The sequence below is a fragment of the Periophthalmus magnuspinnatus genome, chromosome 4 (assembly GCF_009829125.3).
Source record: "Periophthalmus magnuspinnatus isolate fPerMag1 chromosome 4, fPerMag1.2.pri, whole genome shotgun sequence".
NCBI classification, from domain to species: domain Eukaryota; kingdom Metazoa; phylum Chordata; class Actinopteri; order Gobiiformes; family Gobiidae; genus Periophthalmus; species Periophthalmus magnuspinnatus.
In genome coordinates, this window is record NC_047129.1 from 2688274 (window position 1) to 2715219 (window position 26946).

Below are 26946 nucleotides of genomic sequence, written 5' to 3' on the forward strand. Positions count from 1 at the left end.
TTCATCGCAATTGAAATCACCAAGAATGCCACCTCCAAAGATCTATCCAGTTTATAATAATTACAACAAAATACCTAGTTCATAATAAAATTTCATTAATAGCATTAGCATGCATGTTCCTTTTTTGGTAGAGTAGACAAAAAAAATAAAAACAATAAGATGTTTATTTTTAAGATATAGTTCATTTCTTCCAAAGGGAACAGCTTCAGGAGCAATGGATTCCAGATCTGAGGCACGTTTCTTGGTCATGAGTAGGCTACCTATAGTTGGAAAACTAGCTTACTGTTATGTGTTTTAAATTAACACTTTAGCAGCTAGAGAGCCTATAAATTCCACATGTGACAAAATCAAAATTTATTTCTATTACGTTTATTGAAACACCCAAACAACAGTGAAATCCTTAATTTTCTTTCATTCCTGCTGCCTAATTGGTAAAAGTAGTGTGACCAGCTTCATGAAACCATACTCTGAATAACTAAGTATAATGTGTATGAAGTACATGAATTTAAGTGAATTGTCATAACCACAGTTATTGATTAAACAAGTCATATTGATATCTCTCTACTTCCCACCGTATTCTTCAAATCTATTATTTTCACAATGCAATAGTTAATACGATTTCCCAGATTGAACCATAAATCGCAAAAACCTATATGTCAAAAACCATTTCAACTTTCTGTTTCTTAAAACGTGAACTGAAACAACCCAGAAAATGACTCTCCAATTTGCCCTAGTGATCATCTGTGGATGGACACGCCGTTATTGCCGAACTGCCCTTTGGCGTTCAATTTGCAGCACTTTGAGAGCATACATCTCCTGTTTGCCCTGCAGTCTTTCTTATAGTGGCACACATCAGATGCCCCGTCAACGTGAAAAATTATGCATAAAAACTGGGACGATCTGCTTGTTTACACCCAATTCTCTAACTTACTTGAGAGGCCGGTAATTAGAGAGATAACGTCGACTTTGATGGCTGGACGGTTCGAAAATCACAGTCAAAAGAAGCAACGAGATGACCTTAGGATAAGTCAAGACGGAGGAGAAAGCACACGTCTCTAACTGACCACTCACGCTCCATCAGAGTCATATTTTTTCCACTTCATGCTTGGTTTCCCGATGGCCCTCTCTCCCCCGCTGTAAACAAAACAAACATTTGCACTAAAAATTACATATACAAGAAGATACACACTTTGGACATCGCGGTACGTCCGAACGGGGCAACACAACAGAGGCTATCTCTGTGATTCATCATGGCTAAGTGGTTTTGGAAAACTGGGTAAGGTAGAGTGTGTATGCGTTCTGACATCTTTACACAGCGCTCCCTTACTCTGAGATGGCGATTGGAAAAGACTCGTAGAAGCAAGACTTAAAGAGCATTAAACAAATCCACTTTGGGATTGCAAGCAAAGGGTGTCACAAATGCGTTTCGTGAAGGATTCGCAATGGGAGTTTGATGTTTATTGGGTATAATGCGGAGTCCTTGTTATGTCGCAGCCAGAATCCAAGCTGACAAGTATATGTTCTGATTTATAAATAGCTTAATAAATGCTATGGTCTTCCAGACTACGCATTACCAGATAGAGAGAAATGAAATAAGACGTTTGCCCTCTGTCTTTGGAAAGCAAGAAAAGTTGAATTGTTAAGAGGTAGCATCCAGTAGTGTTAACGTTGTAGAATTTGATTATGTCATAATTTCAAGTAGAGGACATTGGCCTATATAACTCTATGGGACATTCACTGTTTTTTGAAGAAATATCCAAAGTTGCACAAATGTCGATGATCCTTATTATTCCACAGAGACAGAGCAGTGCCTATAGTGACCAGCACACCCCAGGGAATGTTAATGACATCAGGAAACAAATGTAAAAAAAAAAATACATATATAATAATTTCACTTTGGTTCATTTGTTCTGATAGAAAATACTTTGAACTTTGTGCCAGTTTTTACTCTCACGTGGATAAACTGGTAATTACAGAGATACTAATAATAATATCCCACAAACAAAATCAACAAATGCATTCTGACACTTCAACAGAAACTCTACCACTGATTTCTGACCCGCCATTTGACTCAGTTTTAAAATATAGGGATTTTAGACTGTTGTCATGTCATGTGAGCCCAGCCTATGGAGCATAAAAGAAAAGTGAACTGTCAGACAGAAACAGTGGGCTCATTAAAAGTGCAGCATGAGAAAGGGAAAAAAAAAATCATTCTTCTCTAAAACACTCTCTGAAAGATCCATTGATGCGCAAAAGGTCAATTAGCTTATTAGGCCCTCTTCAGGTAAAGGTGCTCCCATGCTGCTGACGTCTAATCGCCATTCCCCATGTGTGATTTGACAGTGCGCTTACAGCCGGTAACATTTTCAATTTACACTCGCTCCAAATGTGAAAGCACGGCAAAGAGGAAAAGTTCAAAGCAAGAAAAGTCTATAAGGGAATTGCATTTATGTACGACGGTGGGCCCTCGGTGGTTTTCAGATTCTAGGATGTCATGATGTCATACTACCAGATGGGGGGCAAGAGCTCGATTTCCATATTGTTATATAGTATTTTGTCATAAAATATCTAAAAGGTAAATTCACTAATGTTTAACATGATGAGCTCTCTTTTTTTTTTACAATATTAATTTTAGCTGCTCCACCCAGATGAATCTCCTCGAGCTTAAATGTGTGTAATTGACAGGTGGATCAGCCAATCAGGGACATGCATGGTTCATCGTATCAAACAAATATGGCTGCTTATGAGGGAAACATAAAGGATAGGAATATCACAACAGACTAAAAAATATTATGGAATTCCGCACAATCAATGAGAGAAGCACTAAACTTTGAGGGGAGGGAAATTAATGAATTATGAATTAATTTGTTTTTAAAAGGCAGGTAACCAAAACACTCCTTGGTTTCATATACATCAGTGAAACAAATCTGATTGCACCATCATGATCTGGCTGGAGACGTGTCGGAGGGAGTGGAGACCAGACTGATCCCTCAGTATAAAAAATATAGAGATATTCCGAATTTACCAGGTAGTATATTAAATACTATTCTAGACTGTAATGCCATAGACCAGTCGGAATGCACATAGCTCAACAGCTTTTAATGTGCTAGGAAAAAAAATGTGGCAAGGTGAAGACAAGATGGAGGAAAAAAAATCTGGCGGTTTGAGAAGGCGTGGGCAGACGAGGGGTCGGGTCAGTGTTACAGGCCGGGCTGTCAGCAGCGTTCTTCAGACAGGAGAGAGGTCCCTAGGGTCACCGCGGGGTACGCACTGACCAACAACATTTGTGTTACTCCTCACAGCAGCAGGATCCTAACACTCAAGTTTTTACACTGCAAAGAAACCTCTACCCTTTTACTGTCTCTTTGACTTCACATTCTTGCTATCTAACTTTTCAGAAATAATCCACTGAGGAACAGTTGCTAGCACTTAGCACGAGTATAGACTAAATGTCATTATTGCCGGGTTTCAGATGACAGTCTACTGGCCATTCTATTGTTTCAACATTAATGTTGTTAATTTTAATGTTGCTAAAATTCTGATTTTTGTTGTAATACAGTGACTTATTACAGTAGTCAGTCATTGAAATGATCAGGTTCAACATTTGTACATTTACTTATTGAATAATTCACAACAAATTGCAATGTGATCAATAGGTCTATAATATTATGCTACTGTTAGATTTTCAGTAAGTGAACAAATGAAAAGGTCCAGTAATGAGTGGCTTTATCTTGACAGAGCCTAACGCGATTATCCACTAATACCATAACATTATATAGTACATTTGCTTTGATTAGGTTTGATGTTGATGTAGTTTGCCTGTTACTAAACATACCCTGGCAGATTAGCACTACCTCTGTTGTTGCACTGTTTATGCCATGACACATACCATTACCATCTATTGGGATCCATCTTCGTAAAGCAAGGCTTTAATGCAATAGTGGAGGCAGGTCAGCTGTCAGCTCCCATCAGGACGACCGTGGCACAATGGGATTCCCTACAAATTGGTTCACAGCTAGAACAACAGTGTGTCCAGCTTGTTAATGTAACTAGTGTGAAGAGCTGCGCCTAATTTAGGACATGCTAACACGGCTAGCTCTGGGGCCAAGGCTGCTTTTTAACGATCGGACTGGCACAGCACTGACCAGGAGGTAATAAGTGTCGTATAATTTCATTTGGAAGGAAAGTGGAGATTATATAACATCAGTTAGAGGAAGTACAACCAGTTTAGGATCATTTGGAGTATTGGATGAGTAAACATATGGAACACGAGAACCTACACATTATTTAACTGCATCTACAGTACAGTGGCAGCATGGTGGCTGTGTGGGTATATACTCTTGCCTCATATCAAGATGGTCCCAGGTTTGACTCCCAGGTGGTTTGAGTCCAGAGTTTGCATGTTCCTTTATTGAGAAAACTGGTCAAACCTCCCAATTAAAGCCTGATCTCAGAAGCTAAGCAGGGCTGGGCCAGGTTAGTATACTTTGATAGAAGCATGGGGGAAGTAAGTAAATTAGTTAAATAAGTAGTAAATAAGTTATGCAAGAACATTGTAAAATGACTACATAAGACAAAAAAAATTAAAAAAACAAATAAAAAATTAATAAAAATATTATTATTATTATTATTATTATTATTATTGTTGTTGTTGTTGTTGTTGTTGTTGTTGTTGTTGTTGTTGTTGTTGTTGTTGTTGTTGTTGTTGTTGTGTTTTCTGTCATGGGACTTAATACATTTGCACTGTTCCCACAAAAGAATCTATTAAAATTCTGCCTGTATCTGGGTGGATTTCCTCTGGACACATGTACACATACTTAAAATGAAAATAATTATATGTGCTATGCTATTGAATTGATATTTGGTTAATATTCATTCCATTAGGCTATCAGAACATGTACTCATGCAGCCACCTCGATACTCTTAATAAAATCTTCCAAGTCATTCATATTATACTTTAAAAGAGCTGGGGTTCTTTATGTGTTATGCTACATGTGTCCTGGTTAGTGGAGCACTTATTAGCCAAGGCCTGCTAGCACTGTCATTCCATTAGCACCTAGCCTCTGCTTTTAGATTAGCCTGAAGAAAGCCCCTCACACCCAATGCTTTCACACCCGGAACCCACTGTGCACGGCATCTGTCTGAAGATAATCGGAGGTGACCTTTGACCTGGCTCAAGGTAAAGTACTTGTAATTATAACCATTGCTGAAATTAATTAGCAGCCTATTACTGTTTTACAGAGCTGGGTTAGCCTGCAGGTTTGGATGGGTAAGTTTTGGTTAGGTTGCTCTATTTGGACTGGTAGGTAAATTTATTCTGCAGTTTGAGAGGCTGGTCCCACATTTCACATTTCATTCATTCACATTATAGACACATGTATATTTAAAAAAAAAAGATTAGAAGAAAGTGTCACAATGCTCCAGTATAGAATGGGGTAAAAAGTCACAATAAATATTACATATACAAAAACCTCTCTACAAGACAAGGAAATACAACAAATATATTTATTCATTAATGCAATAGAAGTGAGAACAAAGATACTTTTAACAGTTTGAACAGAAACACTGACCCATTCATACACACGTTCATACACCAGAGTGTGCAGACACTGTGGGCAATGTGTTTTAAGTGTCTTGCCCTAGGACACAACAACAACAACAACAGTAATCTGTGGGAGCTGGAATCGAACCACCAAGCTGTGGGTCGGTGGATGTGACCACTCAACCAATGATTATGCTGAGACCCAGATTTGAGCTGCCAACCTACGGATCAGTGGACAAACACTATGCCAACTGAGCTCCGGTCGCCCATTTAGGGACTAAAAACCAGGAGGAAGCAGCTGAAAGTCTGAGTTTAGAGGGTGCTGCACGTTTATTTAGATACTTTGGGATATCTACTTGAACTATCATGAGTTCAGGGAGTCCAGGCTGTTCTGAGGATGGCCAAATATAGCTGATTAAGGGACTTCTTGTTTTTGGCCGAAATACTCTCAAACCATGAGACCAAAGCTAAAAAAAAATCCAACCATGCAGCTGTAACCTTGAACAAGTTAGCCCCTGGCACGTGGGCAATATTAGGCTGCATAAAATATCTTTAGCTTGAGATAACTACACCAGGTGCTAAAAGTGACTGCAGACCGTAACATGGCCTAACTTTGTTATCACACAAGGTTGCACTCTATTTTATTGACTCAAAAGAACAATAAAAACATTCCAATACAGCAGCATACTTAATTAAACCTGTCCAATATCGTCTTATCTTATCTAAGCTAAGCGAGGCTGGGTCAGGTTAGTACCTGGGTGGGAGACCGCTGGGAAACCGCTGTCACAATGAGACAAGACTCACCGTGCCCATGTATGCAAGTTGTATCTGCGTGAGTGATTGGTGGTGGTTGGAAGGGCTGATGGTGTACATTGGCTGCTTTGCTTCTGACAGCCTACCTCAAGGCCGCTGCTTACTATAGAGTAAGCAGCGAGGAAGGAGTTTTGATAGAAAAAAAAAAAAAAAATCAAATCAAAAATCTATTTTGATACTGAGGAATAGACTCAATACTCAATATCAATTCTGATAACACAATGATAATAATACAATGTCATTTTCAACATTGAACCGTAGTACTTTCTTCTATATTATCATATGGCTTTATATCTATGTAATTCCTCAGTCATTCTGGAAGGTTCCATAGTGGTCCATGGGCATCTACTAGTCTATGTGTACTGATACAGCTCAAGATCTTTGTAAAGCTATTCAAGAAAGGTTCATTTCTGTCCTGTGAATGTGACTTTCTTTTTAGAATCAGTATTTGCACAAATCAGTATCGAGTTTTGATACTAGTTTTAGTATCAATATCTGATTTTTGATACTTGGGGCAACCATAACATCACCACCAAGTGTGACTGAAATTGACCCACAATTACTATATATTATGATAACTAATTGTGGCCATTAAGATGATACCAAAGGGAAATTCCTGCTCCTTAAACAAGGATTATGGCCATGTTGTTACTCTTTACAGCTGCCTAAGTTGTCCACATACCCTCAAACAGCTGGGTGAGGTATTTTCACAACAGTGTGAATCAATAGTAGCCTTTGTATGGTGTAATGTCATAATTTGTGCAAAATTCTGGCAAATTCTGTTCATCGGAGCCTGATATACACTCAGGCTGGTTTCAGCCTGAGTGTATATCAGGCTGAAACAACAGAGGTGTGAGCTGCTGTCAATAAATGCTAAAGATGCTAACGGTGCTTCACAAGTCCACCCCAGTCCCCTATGTCCCTGTGTTCGCTGCTTCTTATTGTCCAGCACAAGAACTCAGAAGCTAGCTGGTATTTCCATTTGCCTTACTGATTTCATTTACACAATCTAATATCTAATATATCAATCTCAATTCAATCAATATCAATCTAATAACACAATCTGTCCTGAAATGTGCACTTAAAGGACCTATATGACACTATGTCTATCTTGTTTCCTTATCACAAACATACCCGAATTGTGTTTTGTTTCATTTACAAACTTTTCTGAGTTCTGAGTACCACCAGATCTAAACCTGGTCTAAAACATGACTATCCTCAGTCTAGATAAGGGCTAAACAAATTCAACACTATTGTTAAACTAAACAAGGACTAAACCAAAAGAGGACAAGAATGTATATTAAATCCACTCTGGGACCTGGTTACCACCGTTTGAGGAAGCGCTTGTTTAAAGCATTTTAGGTCTATTATAATATTATAATATTATAACAGATTTTATAACTGTGATGATGCATTTGGGCACTTCAAAAATAAAAAAATTAAAACTTTCTTTAACACAAAAGTTTATGAGCCAAAAATACACACATGCAAATTAAAAGATGGACATGTTTTTTTATTGTTCACAAAATTCCAACATCCAAATTTAAAGATTTAAAGATATATAGAACTTATATGAAAATCTATTTTGTTATGTATAAAAGCTTGAGTTCAACCATGATATGAAATGCGTAATGCAATTCTTGTATTACCAGAAAAAAAATTACACTTTAAATAGTCTTAGTAAAACATGAACAAAGACCTTATGAATCCTTCATTCTTACTGTGAGTGGATTCGTCTCTCCACAGATCTGACCTGTAACTTTCCTTTGAGTCACCTGCTTATTGCTATTGGAATACTGTGGAACATTCCAGGTAAAGCAATTGTATCTCTATCTAGACAAGCAGATGACAGACCATCCGCAAGAGAAGTACAGTAAGTAACTTTAATGGACCTACACTCGATTTTCTCCATGTATTTGAGGAAAATGTGTCTTCCCCCAGTACAGGTATCCTCCATAAGCAGATCTTGAGGTCAAAATATGTCAACTGTGGCCTCTCTGTATCTAATTGCAAAGTATTTTATCCAGACAGTTTTGCTTCTGAGATTTGAGGTCCTCCAAAGTACGATAAAAGTTTAAACAGATTGGCCAGCATTTGTAAATCTGTAAACTGTAAACATTTCTGTTGGAAAGTGTTCTACATTCATCATACATACACATTTATTAATTTAGTAATACGTATATTTCATTGTCATTTTATTTTCTACAGCAATGACATTATGTAAGATCTCTAATTAACATAACTCTTTGTACGACTTGTAGTTTCCTGCCTCCCGCTAAAAATACCGACATCTCCATAATGTAATAATTGAGACGGGTCGCCTGTCAGGCCCAATTAGGTCTCCTCGGGCCCTTTCTGTACAAATTGGTTCACAGCATTAACAACAGCAGGTCCAGCTTGTTAATGTAACTAGTGCTAGCATGGGGCTGACGTTAGTGCGGATGATGCAGCTAACCGCGGCTAGCTCCATCAGCATGTCCTTGTCTAATGAACGGTGAAACGCTCCATTGACCATGAGCCGGGACACGGACGTAGGCAGCAGATCTGTCCGCTACGCTAATGATCACCGGAGCTAAATCCAACTAATTAGCCTACTAGCTTACCCGCCGAATCCGCTGTACTGGTTTGTACATGGGGGGATACTGAGCTGGTAGTTTGAGACATCTTCCAAGTGCAAAAAAAGGATGCCCCCAAACGCTATATGCTACGGCCATGTTCGTAGCACCCAATGGAAGTTAACGACATGCTAGCGACGCGGAACGGTATAATTTAAATTCTGTTGACATTTACTGTCATGGAACATTATATCACATAGGGCAATACTGCTGTACGGGCTTACTCAGCAGAGGCGGCCGCGGGCTTTGGCGAAGACATTGCCCCTCTCTACCCCCACTTTACTGTACAATAGACATACCCCCCTCCCCCACCGCCAACACACACACACACACACACACATACACACAACCAAAGGTCACTGGAATATAGCCCGCCACAATGTCATCCATACAGGTTGTGTCCTCTAAACACCTCCGGAGATGATTTGGAGGGGGAGTGTCTTGCTCAAGGGCCATGTCAGAGTAAGTCATGGAGAGAGCGGTGATCCAACTACAGGGATGAGTGTGTGAGTCTGTGTTAGATCTATTTCTGGTTAAACTGTGACTATTATGAGGCTAAGTATTGCACATCTCTCCAGAGGGAATGGGGATTCTAGTGTTTCGTTGCATGGTTTGTTGTTACATGTTTTACTTGACATTTCTTATCTCAATTTCTCAATTTGATTTTTGTGGGTAAGTTTGGGTTTGCACTAGTGGCAGTTTTGACAGATGAAGTTGCAGCTTAGACACTAATAGAGCAGTAAGACAAGTAAATATTGAAGGAGAATATTTTGTAACCACAAAGTCTTCTTAGATAAATATAAAGATATTATTATTATTACTTATATGAAAATTAATCTTGCTATGTATAAAAGCTTGAGTTCAGACATGAAATGAAATGTGTAATGAGATTATTGTATTTCTAGAAAAAATACTGCGCTTGAAATAGTTTTAATAAAACGTGAACAAAGACAACAACAACAAAAAAATCTTATAAACATGCATTACTTTGAGTGTGTTCGCCTCTCCACAGATCTGACCAAACAGGTGACAGACTGTCCACCAGAAAAAATACATTCAGCAATTTTACAGAGTCTGCACCAGAAATTTCCCCATGAGAGCAAAATGTATCTTTTCTCAATACAGATATATAGTGTAAGCAGCTCTTGAGGTTGAAATAAATCCACTGTGTGCTGTCTTATTGTCTGATAATCAGGAAGTGTGCCTTAGCATGCTAGTTGTTAGCTTTACCGTGATGCAAAACTCTGCTCTGGTCTATGAGAGTTGTGAAAAGTGCTCGTAAACTTATTGTGTTGAATAATTAGAATGTTCGTAATTCATACAGTAAGTAAGGAATAACTTTGGAACATTGCAAATTGTTTTAGGACGGTAAAAATCAGGTAAAGCGCCTTTCAGGTGTAGTTCTTACCCAAAGAACATGCACTGCCTGGCCAAAAGAAATGTCGCCAGCTAGATTTAACTTAACAAATAGTTTGGGGTTGCTGCAGTTGGTCAGGTCTAGGTTCAGCAACAGTCTGTGCTCAAAGAATGAGGTCAGCTGACACCTGAATATACTGAATGACCAGGTTATTCCATCAGTGGATTTTTTCTTCCCTGATGGCACGGGCATATTTCAAGACGACAGTGTCAGGATTCATCGGGCCCAAACTGTGACAGAGTGGTTCAGGAGCATGAAACATCATTTTCACACATGGATTGTCCACCACAGAGTCCAGACCTTAACCCCATTGAGAATCTTTGGGATGTGCTGGAGAAGGCTTTGTGCAGCGGTCAGACTCGACCATCATCAATGCAACATCTTGGTGAAAAATGAATGCAACACTGAATGGAAATAAATCTTGTGACATTGCAGAAATGAAATCTAAACAATGCCACAGCAAAATTGAGCGCTGTAATCAAAGTTAAAGGTGGTCCAATGAAGCATTAGAGTGTGTGACCTTTTTATTTTTGGGGGGGCAACTTTTTTTTTTTTGGCCAGGCAGTGTATTTTTATTGTGAATATTATTATGCTATTCTATATTATCCACTTTCCTATTTAGCTATATTCCTCTTTATAATCCTATATCCAGCTAACTCTGTCTTTCTATCTCTTTCCCTCATATGTAAAAGTGTCTCGGTTACATGCATTTGTGTTCATATGCTGTGTAAAGTGTGCAAAGTGCTGTGTGCGCATGTGGAACTGTTGAGATAAAGTGCATGGGACAAGGCTCGTGCTGCTCTGGCTTCTGGCAATGACACAACCTTGAGTGAATAATGCAGCCATAATCAGCCCATGATCCCGGCTGCACACTGAAGGGGGCGAGAGCAGCTATTACATGTAACAGAGAACAATTACTGATGATTTACACAGGGCAAAGAAGAAAAAGAAATATGCTCGCTGGGTAGCACTTATAAGAACTACTCCTGGAAGGCGCTGTACCTGATTTTTACCATCCTAAAACAACAACAACAGAACTAGTTAGAAATCTGTTTAAGAAAACTATTTGAGAAAAAAAATATATAGGTATGAAATATGGCAATAGGTTTTACTATTTGTTAATTATCTCAATCTGTATGAAGTGGTTCCTTGAGGCAAAGCGCTTTGAGAACCTTGAAGGTGGAAAAGCACAATATAATAAATAAATAAATAAATAATATTTTGTAGGGATTCTTCTTTATTTTCACAACTTTTTTTTTTTTTTCTTCTTCCTCAAAACGCTTAAAAGTTGTAAGCTTTGTAAGATTTTTGCAGAAGAAAAAAACATGCCATTATGCACCGATGAGCACAGGCCATTGAAAGCGGTAGGATGCCATCTTTAGCTAATCTTCGAGATCTTAATATGCTTCCATGGGAGAAACATGCAAACTCCACACTGACAGTTCCAGGCGATTCAGGAGATGAACTTGGAACATTTCTTTTGTGAGGTGAATGCACCAGCCACTCACCATGCCATCATTCTGATTATTGTATCAGTGACATGAATTGGTCTTCAATATTTCTATCCATCGCACTACGTTTGTTACATTTTTTTGTTTTAGCGAAGGCTTATTTCAATCTAGACATCAAAAGTTTGGCTCTTCAAAGTGACCAAAATGGAGGTTTAAAGTGTGCCTAACACTTTAACACAAGCCTGCGGTAGAGACAGGCCCTAGTACACACACACACACATACACACACACACACACACACACACACATACACACACCTACACATCTGTAAAACATGTCATATATCATAGACTCATGATTCCCCCTCCACTACCTGCAGCTACAGAAGTGCACCTCTCCTGTCACCAGCACCCTCCTCTCACAATACACCAGAGCCAAACACCCAAATGCACCGTGTGTTTGGATCTGCTTAAGTGCTGTTTGAATACAGAGGGAAAAAAGCACATTTGAAAAGGGCAGATGTACTTTTACGAGGTGTGTTGCTAATATGGAAGCTGTTTAGTATGTATTATGCACAAATCGCTTTGAGGTAACTGTTGTTTGAATTTGTAAAAGAAAATTATATTGTCTGTGTGAATGCAAGTATTAAAAAAAATCCAGATTTTTTTTTTCTTTTTTTCATTATTATGACCCATTTACTTTCATTTTTATTACAATTTATTCTCAATGTATCATTTACACATTTTGTTCATATTTTCCCCTTTTTGCATCTTGCCTTTCTTTTTTTTTTTTTTTTTTACATTTTTGTCATTTTTCTTTTAGTTTAAACAGAATCAAGACATATTAAAGTATCGCAATAATATTGGTATCACATACAAAACATAGTAATTGAACTGTAGCTCAGTGTACCGCAATAGCTCAATTGTTAGAGTCCACTGATCTGAAGGTTGGCGGTTTGAATCCCGTTCTCAACACCATTGGTTAAGCGGTCAGATCCACTGACCCATACGTTGGCGGTGCATTTCCAGCTCCCACAGATGAATGTTGTTGTTGTGTCCTTGGACAAGACACTTGACCCACAGCGCCCCCAGTGTCTATGCACACTGGTGCTTGAATGGGTGAGTGGTTCCTTGATGTAACGTGCTTTAAGTGGCTTGAAGGTGGAAATATTTTACCCAGATTGTAATAGTTAGTCATCATGAACAGTGAACGCTAATTTCAAAATAGCAAAAAACAGCACTACAATCCTCAAAACTTAACTTTTGAAAACTTTTTTTGATAACATTTAAAACATACAAACTTGACATGAGCACAAATCCCAAGAGAATGTCCATCTACCTCTACAATTATTCACAGCATTGCCCCAGAAATATGAATAAACACACTTTTAAACTATTCACAAAATTTGTCTAGAAAATTAAACTTTCCACATTTGATTTTTTACACCCTTTTGTATCAATTTATAAATCTTCCATATACTCCACACATGCACTATGTTATGTATGCAGACCAGATGCCTTGCCTTGGACGTGTAGCTTATGCATTGCTTTATCTCTCCATCATGGCTGTAGCTTAAGGGAAACACATGCTGATGTAATTTGTGGCGTGTTTGCCTTGCCTAATAATGCCTTATGGATCTGATATGCTCTAGTGTCGTAAAAGCCGCTAATTTGAATGGACACAGGGCAAAATGCAAATGCAGGAGTAATGGCCAAAGTGAATACAGCTTATGCAATAGTGCTGGATTCCTGCATAATCCACAAGGGAGATTTTAAAACCGGAGGCTCCGAATAACAGTTTACTGTGGTGTGTTGTAATACATTATGTTCATATTACAGGTCGAAAACGCAAAAGATAGCTGCGTTTGGGCATAATTAGAGTATAGTTATATATTTTTGGCAACAATTTGTACCCAAAAGTCATAGATTGCGTTTACAACATTCTAGTATATGTCATAATTTCAGATGGAGAGCAGGGGCCTTTGGGGGCGACAGGAGCTCAGTTGGTAGTTTTTAATCATCGATCCAACGGCCACTCTCGACATAAACATCATTTGTAGGGCGGTCCGATTCACTTATCTACAGGTTGGTGGCACAGTTTTCCTCCAGCTCCTACATGCTGCCGTTGTGTCCTTAGGCAAGACACTTATTATATCTATATTTATATCTATATCTACGTGTGTGTGACCATTTAAGATGACCATTTATAACTGGATAGAACCTTTCGTTTTCATTTTTTGTGTCGGTGTTTCTTCCAGACACAGTCAGTTATTTCAGTGTTTAAGTCTGAAAGCTCATCAATTCTTCCAGTCCATAGAGCAGAGCAGTGGTTAGCAATATTGCCTCACAGGTACAGTTTGGTCAGTGTAGGTTTTAGGAACGCAGGATGAGACTACTTACTGATCAGTTACCCTATGTGTTGTCTTTTGTGTCATACATCACAATAGGATAACTACTTCAGGTGACTAAATCCACTTTGCCCTTTGAAAATGTAGCACAGTCTCTTTATTTTTCACAGAGTCACGGTCAAAGAGTTCTTTTATTTACAGAAACATGTTATGAAAGTAGTCGGGATTAGATTTGCAAGATTTAACGACAAAAGTAAAATGATGCAAGCTAACAGCAGTGACCGCCTCAGCTAGCACGCAGGCTAAACCTCATTAAAAACAGGGCTAGCTCTGCAGGGGGTAAAGTCACGTCGCGTCCTCTTTCACTTTTAAACTGACAACACAAGTTAGCCATAACTATAATTACAGGGCTCTCATCTGCTTTTACAGCGGCTAATGATGCGGGGAAACTTCAACGCTTCTCCAGGCTACTTTTAATGAGTCCCCCATTTTTCCTTTAAAGACCACAAAATGTTACCATTTTATAGTGCATATGACAGGTTATTTATGTTTTTGTAATTGTAATAATTGGAAATTATCACTATTTTAACAGCTCCAAATGGTAGCATCTTTACACAGCAAAAGCTTATTTAAGAGAGCTTTATTCATAATCAGGATCAAGCATGCAATAAACCAGTGCTTCTGTCTGCTTCATTCAGTTAAAGACCTGTCGCTGTCTGCTGTTGTTCTTCCAACTTTCCCAATGAATTGTGGTCTACATTGACCCACAAGACCTAAAAGGTTTCTCTGCTACCCCATGATCACTGTGTCACTCAAAGCTTTAATTAAAACAAAAATAGCCCACCCAGCACCAGCTCTGTGAGGAGTAAAGGGACGTTAGTACTGTAGCTGTCTTACCACTCGTTTGGAGAGCCCAGTGAGCAGGCTGTTACAGTAGTCTAACCAGCTGGGTTCAAACACATGGATAAGTCTCTTCAAGTCTGGTTTAGACCATATATCATTGAAATTGTAAAGATTTATAGAGCAGTTTATCACAGACTCACTTCTGGATACAGAAAGGGTACAGAAGATGACTTAAACTCATATGCAAATTATTTGCTAGGATCTAGAAACTGCATTATTCATTCACTCTATATTTGGTTGTGATAAGCTTCTTCTGTAGGCGCAAATACAAGGTACAGCAGCTACAAATGAAAAAAAACACAAAAAAAACAAGGAAAAATAAAAAAAAACTAAACAAAACAAAAAATTGCACACTGGGAGATTTTTTTCTTTTTCCAGATTATGTTTCATCAAATAGCCTTCATCAGATCATTTTTCTTTCTTTCTTTGGATCATATCTGTGGCACTGGTCTTATCACTATTCACTCACACAAACTACATTAAAAAGGTGGGTGAAGTGTCATGCTCAAGATTACAACAGCATTATGCACTAAGGTTGTCAAAAGTATCGGAAAAAAACACACACACACACAGCAAGTAACATACTTTAAAAAAGCTTCACAGGACAAAAATTAACCTTTCTTAAACAGCTTTAGATGATCTTGAACTGTATCAGAACTATGTAGACTAATATACGCTGTTGACCACTATGGAACCTACCTGGGCAACTGAAGGATTACACAGATATAAGGCCACATGGGAGTACTACAGTTATTGCAAATACTACGATTCATTGTAGAAAATTACATTCTATTGTATAAATAAAGAGGGTTTTTTTTTAATTATTATTATTATCATCATGGTATCGGAATCAGTATTCAGTATCAAGTCTATTCCTTAGTATTGAAATTGTGTTCAGCATTTTAGCATCGTGACATCACTTCACTGGTTGAAGCTGAGATCAAACTGCTGTCGTTCTGGTTGGTTAAAAGCCCTAACCACAAACTGTATAAAGACGTGTACTAAGGGAGTATGATGTCACGCGTAGTGTTCAGTTCCAGCTCATTGAGGCTAGCAGTTATAAGGGCAAATTTGGGCGTAAGTGGTATATTAGGAATTCCGACCGCGAGTGTTATAGCAACCAAAGAGCCAATCCGAAGCGAGGCTGCACCTCCGGTTTAACAGGAGTGGGCACTTAACAACGGCATCAATCAAATCTGTTGCTAACGCTAGCGGGAGTGACCTCAGGAAATGAAGGTGTCTGATTTGTCTGTTATTAATGTTCATATCTTGAGTACCGGACATAGTAGCAAAATAAAAATATCAGGAACATGTAGAGCGGGTTAATACAAACTTTTTAATGGAGCCGGAAGTGCAACCATGCTCACGTCCTGTTTGGAATATGGCAGCTAGGAGGTTAGCTATGTCAATTTATATATACAGTCACTATATACAACCACTCAGCCACTGCAGACAATGCTATTTGTCAGTAATAACACATGAACAAATAGATAGTCCATTGTATAGAATCTGACTTGTAAATCCTTTCTATTTACAGCTGGTTCAAATTGGGTTTGACATTGCTGCTCTGGTGCCACACTCCAATAAGTTCTAATGAAAGTTCAGGGCTGGAAAGTGCAAATCTATTCAGTGAATTGAAAATAACATTTCTGAGACCCCCTGCCATTATGAAAAATGTATTCTTCTTTTTTTCACTCACTGACTATTAAGCAGCCCTGAGCGAGAGAGCAGCTGAAGCCAATCTACAAGTGCAACTGATCTGGTAACACAGATGATTTCACATACTTCCTACTCTAAGGCAGCCCAATTTGGACACATTTAGACATTTTTCTTTGTGAAGTTCTTGATTGTTTTTTTGACTGACCTTTTGCTTGGCTGTGGATCGCCTCACCTCACCTCTTCTCAAGTTTTTTCAGTTAATGGAATCAGCTTGTGGACATAATACATACAACATGGCCTTTTTAAGACACAGCCCCACCAGAATACTGTTAAATCTATTCATGTTTGGGGGTGAAACAGAGATATTCTGGGCTGCATACACTAGGATTGTGTCAAAACAGCATCAGTGAGAGGGCTAAGGTTTGGCTGCCGAATTGGAAAAACAATGATTTAAGTTTGACTGCAGAGCGTAAGGGCATGTCCACACACATGACTTTTCATCAGATGTGGGTAGAGTGGCAAAAATCTTTACTCAAGTAGTAAAACAAAGTACAAAGTTGTGGTCCAAGAAATTAGTCAAATGAGAGTAAAAAAAAGTATTTGGAGAAAGTACTACTCAAGTAAGAGTCACTTAAAGAGTAACTATTCAGACATAATAGAATGTTGCTAGAAAGTTACTCTGAAAAGTACAGTATTTAAAAAGAGTAATAACCATTTCTGTAGTCAACAAAACAATAGAACAAATTTGCATAATGTGTAATATATTTGGACACTTAAATGGTATATGTGTGTGATGTTTGTGTGTGTTTATAGAGAACACCAGCTCTAAATGAAGACACACATAAAACGCACACAAGAATCCAGGTACCACTGAATGCTGCATACCACAGTTTGAGAAATGCTGATTTAGTGATTCGGTATGGTCTCATTTCTATCCTCCAATTATTTTTTACTTCTTATTGTACAGAAAAGTTAACCTATTTTTGACTAGTGATACAAACTTAAGGGTGCACAATGTAACTTTTCAAGAGGAGGTTTGCCACGTGCTTTTCTCCTTGGACGTGTTATTGTCTTGCCTGGAATAGTCCACATTATGGGATTACATGTATTTACTATTAATCTAGTATTATTCATTTACTGGTATTTTATTGCAAATCAAAAAGAAAAACCTGAAAACCTGCATTTTTACTGTGAGCTGTCACTTGGTTTGCTGGCGTCACCCGTTTTCTCTGTTGGGATGGACACAGTTCGATGCCAAACTGTGGATTATTATAGACAAAACAACATCTCCATGGTGACAAGCAGGTGGCGGTCCATCCATTGGAAAAGTTAGCTAGAGCACCTAGCTTTAATTGAACTCTGCTATTGAATTGCACAGTGACATCATGGAAACTTATATTGGTGACTTAATCAGATGATGCGGGAGCTCTAAGCACGATTAAACATTAGCGGATGTAGCTTGGGAGGGCGTTTTAGCAGAAAATTGCAGTACCCCCCCGAAGTCTGATCAAAGCACAGAGCACGGGAGTACCACACATGAGGCAGAGGGCTCAAAAATTAGCAAAGCTCCACCGCAACGGAAGTAGCTCACAGGGCCAAGCCACAGAGGCGCGCCTTTAATCACATGTAACGTCCCTAGCTGGAGCGGACTAGGGCACTTTACAAAGAGCTTAACCCCAACTTTTATTTTGGACTCAGCGGGTCGGCCTCCATGCTAGCACTTTGAACGCTAGTTTGTTATTAGGACTTGACTCGCTTTAATAATGGCCACTTCCCTGTTTTAATCTGCCTTTTTAAATCGTGCACTTTGAAGTTTAGAGGAATTCGCACTGTAGTCAGTTCAGTCCACTGGTGTTTGAGTCATGGTGAACCAAGCAGATTGTGACAAAACAAATCCAGAAAAAGACCTATCATAGTAAACCATAGTTGCATTGTTTTAACTAATGACAGAAAAATAAATAAATAAATAAATGCAATTGCAGATTTTCCTTTTCCCCTAAGCTTTAAAGACTTTAATGTGTGATAATTTTATGTATTATGACAAAGTAAAAATCTTGTGGATTTTTGGAATGTTCTTGTTTTTAAACTATTACTATTACATTTTTCGGGGGTATTAAGTTTCAGTTTTTGATGCTCTGAGTCTCCCCTCCCTTAGCTCCCCTTCAGAGTGCTACATTACAATTGGCACGCATTCCGCTAATGAAACTACTGCACATCGCATCAGGTTTGTAAACTTGTAGCGTACTGTTTAGTATCATGCTTTTTATGGAAAATTATCTTGCAGTAGCTTGGGTAACATAAGATTGTGGGCTGAGCTTTGGATAAGGGTTCAAATAGGGCTCAGAAGAGCACTAAATTACTCAAACATGCCTGGATGATATATCTATGATTTCCTTTAGTAGTCAAACTAATCCACACAGTACAGAATATCACAAAATATGAAATTGTACAAACCAAAATCTCACAAGTTGGCAGTTTAATTTTCAACTTGATGTAAAAAATGTAACACAAAAAAAAAAAAAAAAAAAAAAAGAGTAAATTGTAGTTCAATAATATAAATAATAAACTACAATAATGTAGTTCAAAGTCCATGTAATCAACAGGTGCCATCACTATGTCATTATAAAGGTACATATTTATTTGGCAATACACTTTTCAATAACGTCTTCATAAAGTAAAGAAATTACACCCCTCCCACTCCTCTTTCTCATCCCAACCATTTCACACCGCACAATGATGCACTTTGAGACAGTAGCAGCCTGTTCTGAAACACATTTAGCATTAGCTACTCTCTGGGACATGGAGATTGGAGAACCAATTGAACTTGGTCGATAATGTTATAGATCCTGTTTTATATCCTTGTCTTCTATGTTTTCTTAGTTGCACATGTGCCTTATTTCTACTTTTTTACCATTTGTATCCTTGGTTTATTTTGACATGTTTCTTGTGTGCTTGTGTCTTTCAGTCTTACTTGGTTGGTCTGTTGCCATTTTTCTGTCCAGTTGTGAGTTCTCTGTTGCCAGTATATGTTTAATTTAGCATTCTGAGTACAATTTTGGGACTTTCAAGTTTGGATTTTTGGTGCAGTCTTTTGTGATGTCACCAACTACACAGTCGTTTTTGACCACAAACCTGCAAATGTAGATAACACTATTAAAATTACTGAGTTTAGTAGTATTTTTATTTAGCAGGTTGAAAACTCGGGTCTTTCCATTATCTCCGTGTGACAGATAATGGCTCGTCAAAGTCCTTCCGAGTGCGATTGCTCAATATTCATGTGTGTTTTCTCTCTGGGATAAGCCCAATATGGCTGCCTTCATTAGTTTGTGCAGGAGGTGAAGCAGTGCGCACCATCTGCCGTCCAGGACACAGTCGTGTTTGTATGGCTCTTTGAATAATCCTTTTATTCTGTTTAGGCTAAACACTGAGCTAGCACAGGGCTCCATCAGATAACACTGAAGTCTGATAATGAGTCAGTGAAGCATGGGATTCAAATCAATGGATTATTTTAACAAAGAAGAGGAGAGATATTGATTGGTTTTGTAATGTCTAAATGTATATATCAAACACTGCTATGCTTAAAAGGCCTGTATAATAATAATGTTTTGTTTTAGTTTTTTTTCTCCTGTATACTGTAACTTTAGTGCAGTGTACTGTTACTATATACTCTAAAAGAAAATATAGTAAATAATTGCTGTATAATGTTGCCTATAGTTTTTAAAATCTATTTTGCTGGATGAGAATCATGAGGAAGCAACTACCTGTGAGTACCAGGTGCTTATATCTGTGTAATAATAATTTAAAAAAAAATAAAATAAAATAACAACAACAACAACAATAACAACAACAATAATAATAATAATAATAATAATAACAATAATAATAATGATGATAATAATAATAATAATAATAATAATAATAATAATAATAATAATAATAATAATATTAATAATAATAATAATAATAATAATAATAATAATAATAATAATAATAATAATAACTTTGCAGAATTGCCCTAACCTCAACGTTCAACACTGTAACTGTCATTTGTGAACACCTAAAAACATGCTAAATAATCTTTCCACAACTTTCCAAATATTATCTATATTTTAGCACATACTCGACTTGCAAACTGAGCTTGGTAAGGCAATTTAACTTTCAAATTTGGATATGCACAAAAGTATACTTTAAAAGAGCAGTTAATGAGAGTTGTCCAATTGCTTATTTACTTGGCATATTAGTAAAATCCAAGTCAAACAGAATAATTGAACACAGCATCATGGTATTTATAGGGGAAAGACGAATCTATACAATCATTTGACACTGACTTGTTATACAAATGTCTACCTGTTGAACTGATTCTAGTTTGCCTCCTTAATAACTTTTACATATCTCGGTGGGACAATTTGACATTTTTAATAAGTGCTAGGACCACACAACTCCATCAAGGGCCAGCTGAACTTGCACTGAAGCCGGGTCATTATTTGATCTTTGTGCATCTTAATCTGATTATCTCATTGTGGAGGTAAACTTCAGACTCAATCTTGTTAGCAGCTGGCCGGCCCAGGATTACGCCTCGGCACTGAGCTGGAAAATGAAGTGAGCAGTTCAAGACGGTCGAGCTCAGAACCGCTGCTCCTCGGGTCTTTCTTCAGACTATAGCTCCTTCAAACAAGATATTAGACGCTCTCTCCCCCCTCCCTCTAAGAAACTCCCTCTTTCTTTATCTCTAATGCAATGACCTGGGACAATGGCGACAAATCCCGACCTCTCCGAAACATTTGCAGACTGTTATGAGAATATGGCCAGACAAAAACAGCCAATTCCAGCCCCTCTCCAAAGCTGATGGTGCAGAGAGGATGGTATGCTTGGATTCTGTCTAAGACTAGATTTGTCACTATTTAAATCGGTTGGCATAGAAAAGCAAATGTTCACTAAATATGGGTTTCAAAAGTATGTAGGCTGAAAGGAGAGTAATCTGTAATCAGTAATTATGTATTTAAAAATCCAAAGCATTTTTTAACTAGCCACCATATTTATTTTTAATTATTACAATATATTTTTTTTCTTTTTTCAAATCATGTGGTCTGCTGAGCTAAAAGTTGGTTGTTGAAGAATGTGCACAATTTTGGTCAAAAACAAAAAATACAAAAATGAAAATATGTATTTAGTAGTAATGAAATTATTATAAATTATAAATTACAGCATTTTGAGCAGGAGTTTAATTTGATGTTTGGAAGTTTTAATTTGGAATTTTAGGGCTACAGATTTCATTGGATTTGTATATTTTTTTTCTTCCATTTTTTTTAATCCTTTTTATTTTATTTTGGTAGATTTTTTACATTTTGAACTTTCTTTGTCCAGACTTAAGAGGCACATCCATTCTTTTTTTTTTTTTTTTTTTCTTTTTGTCTCACAATATGTATGTTTGTAATTGCACTGCCTAATTACAATGAGATGAGTAATTCAGATTAAAAAAAAAAAAAAAAAAGTTATTATTTACTATTTCTTGGATTAATTCCTGGAAATCTGCCTTCAGAGTGACCACTGCCGGAACCCAATCAACAACAAAAGAATGAATAGCCCCAAACTTTCAAAAAAATAAAATAAAATAAAATAAAAAGAGAGAAAAAAAAGCTGATGACTAATTGCAGTTAAAAGTCAGTAGAAGTGACCCAAAAAAAAAAAAAAAAAGGCTTAACAGTGACAGCACCAGAGTGATATGCTCTCACTAGATTCCCACCTCAAACACAGTCGTCGGCGTCCCTCCTCCTATTCCTCCTCCTTAAACTATGCTAATTCTTCACTCAGATGTGTGGTCTGCTTAAGACACTCTCACTTCTGCTTGTGGCCTCATGTGGTATTGAGTGCCTTTACAGTGAATGCACAACCACAGTCCGCCCGCCGCACAAAACCTCTCCCCCAAAACCCTGAAAGGAGTTCAAAGCATTCACAAAACAAAAAAGGGACTAAGCTATGTACACTGAAAAGAAGAATAAAATATAACTCCTCCATTTGGTCCCCGATATATGCAGCCATATTAAAGCTTAACATAACGATTTTTTCTCAGCGCGCCATATGTCCCGGAAAAATGGGAATAAGTTAAAGAGAGGCGGCCATTTTGCGACGTGGGGGCGCTGAATGCTCTTTTCAACACTCCATTGAAGGAACAAGGAATTCAAAAGAGGTTATATTCGATCAAGTTTTCTGCTTCAATAGCTTAAAATCACTCTTAAAGTATTGGGCACTACACAGAGAAGAGAGCTTCTAAGGAGGCTAATCAGCAGGTTTTCCCCCTATTATCGTTCCGCGTCTGAGGGCAACAGCGCGTACAAGTACCCCCTCTATTGATTATCTGGACTGGGGATTTAAATATTAATACACTGGACGGCCCGGCTTGGCACTCTCTCCAGAGCGAAGGCTGCATGGCAAAGCACTCATTCGCCAGATTAGAAACCAAGAGAGATTGAGTGAGGGATTTTTTTTGTTTAAGAAAGCCCTGCTCTTTTCAGGGAGAAGAAAAAAAATTTGAAGGGGGGACGTGAAGAGGTAGCAGAGAGGGGTCTAGATTCAAAGATGGTGTTTGAGAAGAAGATGCACCAATCAAGATGTTAAACCACAGCTGAGTGTGAAGAAAATGTGTGCATGCAAATCAAGGTTAAGAATTTTGCAAGCTCTGAGAACTTTATAGATTTGGTTGACCTGAATTAGCTGGAATTTGTTGAAACTCAGGCCAGGACTCTTCAAAAGTCCTCAGGATCGCCATTTTAACATTGAACGCTAGTGTAGTGTTGAATAGCAAAGAAATTATTGTGAATTCCCATTATACAGTCAAAACATATGTTGCCATTTTAAATAGATACATTATTTGATTGAACAATAAAATGTAACTTAATCTTAATCTTATAAATTATGTAATTTAAAAGAGTGTTTTGTAACATTTTTGTTGAGGGTCTTCCACTTGCTTCTATTGTCGGAGATTGTATTGACTGGAATGTTCCACAGTATGACATGAAATCCATCTGTATCCATGGAGACACAACCAGGTTCCATGTCAGATCTGCGGAGAGGCAAGCCCACTTAGAGTAAGAATTTATGAAATGAACAATGAAAAGTATATACAAAAATTTGGAAACACTTTTTTTTTATCCTGTTTCTTTTCTTTGTCATTTCTATGATTATTTACATTGTATATTGTCACTGAAGACTTTAAAACAGGTTTTCAAGGTTGCAGACTCCTCACCAGAAAAAATATATAGTGCACCTTGAAATTTACTCCCAACCTTTTGTTTCCTGTAATTGTCTGGATACTATTTAAATAAACATTAATCTTTTTAGTAAGACATTTTGTATGAATCAAAAGTAAAGAGTTGCATGAGCTTAAATTGGTGCTTTGTTTTGTCCTAAATATAAAACCCAGCAGTCGATGGAAATGCATTGTGAAGGTTTCTCATATGTTTGGAGAATTAGGAGCATGAGCCACACACAGAGGGCTGTCCAGTCGACCTTGTGAATGAGCACATTTGGCCCCGGGCCCCATACCCTGCACCAGGGACAGAGGGGTGAGCGAGGGGCCAAAAAGAGGGGAGAGAGAAAGAGAGGGCAACCCAAACCCACTTGACACAAAAACATCAGGGCAAAGAAAGTGTAGAGGAAAATGAACAATGACAATTATAGAGAATTTAGTAGAAGTATAAAGTAATAAAAACTATTTGATTAAACCTTTTAAAAGTAAGAGCAGGCAATGGATTTGTTTGGCAGCATTATAATCAAGACTAAAATTCAAAATACGAAATGACGTGGGGAAAAACAAATTTGAAGATGACAAAGTTTGACAACTCAAATAAATCTATTTTAAAGTTGATTAAGCAATTCTCCTACAACAATCCATGAGGGCGACTTTTTGGCCTCATTATGTATCTTTTATCTAAAAAATAAACTCAAATGAAAACATGTTTTTGTTTTGTTATGTTTTTTGTTTGTTTGTTTCATTTTGTTTGTTTTTATGACACTGAAAAACTCAGTGTCACTTGCATCTCCACAAACCTGGCTTGTATTTGGCCTGGAGGAGGGCTTCCTCCTGCTTATCTCCATGCAAATGTTCCTTTGGCTTTAATCATCCACAGTATTACATAAAATGTTTCTATCTCCATGGATAATGTTCCGAAGTGTGGTTTTAATGTTCTATTTCCATAGATTTGTGCAGGTGACGTGCCACAGCAGGTCATAGGTTTGATACTATTCTTATATTGAAAAAAAATATGTATACTAAAATACCATAATATGTGACATAGTAGGCTATGGCATTTATCATTACTAACTTATAACACGTTTTGCCCTTGCATCAATACGGACATCAGAAAACTGTTTATCATTACAATTCTATACTTATACTACAAGCCAAAAAGCAAAGACCGGCGGAGCCCCAAGGCATTTTATTTCCCATATGTCGCTTGTCTTCTGAGCCAGAGCTGTGTCCACAGTCCATATTACAATCAGAGGGATGGGTCTAAATCCTGAAGTAATCCTCTCAGATCCATATAATGAAGAGATCAGACCCGAGCACAAGACAAACAGTTTAGCCCAGCACTAAGTCTGTCTCATACAGTGAGAGGGCTGCGGTAATACACCTCCACTCATTTACATGCACCAGAGTCTATCAGCCTTTCACTTTGAAATGAGGTCTGGGACAGACCGGCTTTATCTGGTATTCTGACACACTGGTCCTATTACACAATGTATTTGAATTAACAGCTATGGAGAGCACCAAATATAAGGTTTAGACTTGTGTTTTGGCCAATATGCTTTGCTCTTTGAGCAAAGCATATTGGCCAATGGCTGTTAAAAATAGCTGAGTTTTTAACCTGGCAGACGCCAGTAGAGTAGAGTTCTACACATGGTCAATCTCTCATTGAAAGCGGTCATGAAAAGGTGGAAAGTTCAGTTGAATACTTTATTGCTCTGCTTGCTCCACTCTGGCCCTATCAAATATTGGCTAAATCTAGTTGAGAGTAAAACACATACATCCGTATCCACAAATGCACAAAATTGTACTCTGTATCTTTTTTTTCCCACAGAAATGAAGTATTTCTGCTGAAACAGACTTTAATACGTCCTCTGACGTCATCATGTTTGGTCTTTTCAACACTTAAGGGCTTGCACCAAAACAACAATGTTACACTTTCATTGGTCCGATCGGCTCAATAAACCAGTGAATTTGAGCGAAAACTGTATCAGCAGAAGTTCAATATGGATTCTTGTAAGTTTGTTCTCAAGAATTAATCTTGCCAGACAAGGTAAGCAGGTTATAAGATTGCACAATGGTTTAGGTTCAGTAAGGAAAACATGGGGCACACATTCTGAAGCTTAACTTGACAGAATCAACTCCCAGCAGTAACTAAAATGTACAAGAGATGAAAAAAAAATAAATGATTAAAATGAACACTGAAAACACTGTGTAGCCCCTCCAGTCTAATGGTTGACACTTACACATTTGTGGCGGAAGGTAAAAGTGACACATAACATTATAACATAATGTTTATATTCATTACATGAATATAAACAAAGGCAATAGAACTTCTTTCCAACTAAACCTCAGAACTTAAGTCCTACAGCGCCTTTAAAGCTGATCCTCCTCCCCACCTGTCCTGAGCAGGTCTGCGGCAGGCGCCGTCTGATTAAAGTGTCTGGGCAGGGTGAGCACCTCGTCATACACCTCTGCCACGCGATAATGTGACAGCAAAGACCATTCATGCACAGGCACAGAGGTCATTAGCATCGCTCCATGGTGTAGCATAAAGTAATCACCTCCCGAGATGTGTCTCCAGTGGGCCACCGTACTGTCTGTCCTCCCCCCTACCGAGACACCCTCATCCCCCCTCTACCCCCGCCCAACTGGAGACTTGTAAGGTCACTTAATGATGCCGGACACACTGAACGGATCCGGTAGGAGTTAGCTGATTATGCTAGCGCGCCACACTTGCTAATCAGATGACATGGTTCAACGTGGTTAAGCATGTTACAGGTTCCTTGCTGCTCATCAGAGATCGCACAGGCTCAAGCTGGGATTGTGCAGGTGTGAAACCCCAAGATTTGCTCCGATGTTCAGGCTAATGAACTATGGTGTAGCAGACCACAGCATGAAAACAACTGTGTATAAGGAAATGTGACTAGCTTGTGGTGTTTTTACCTTCAATTAT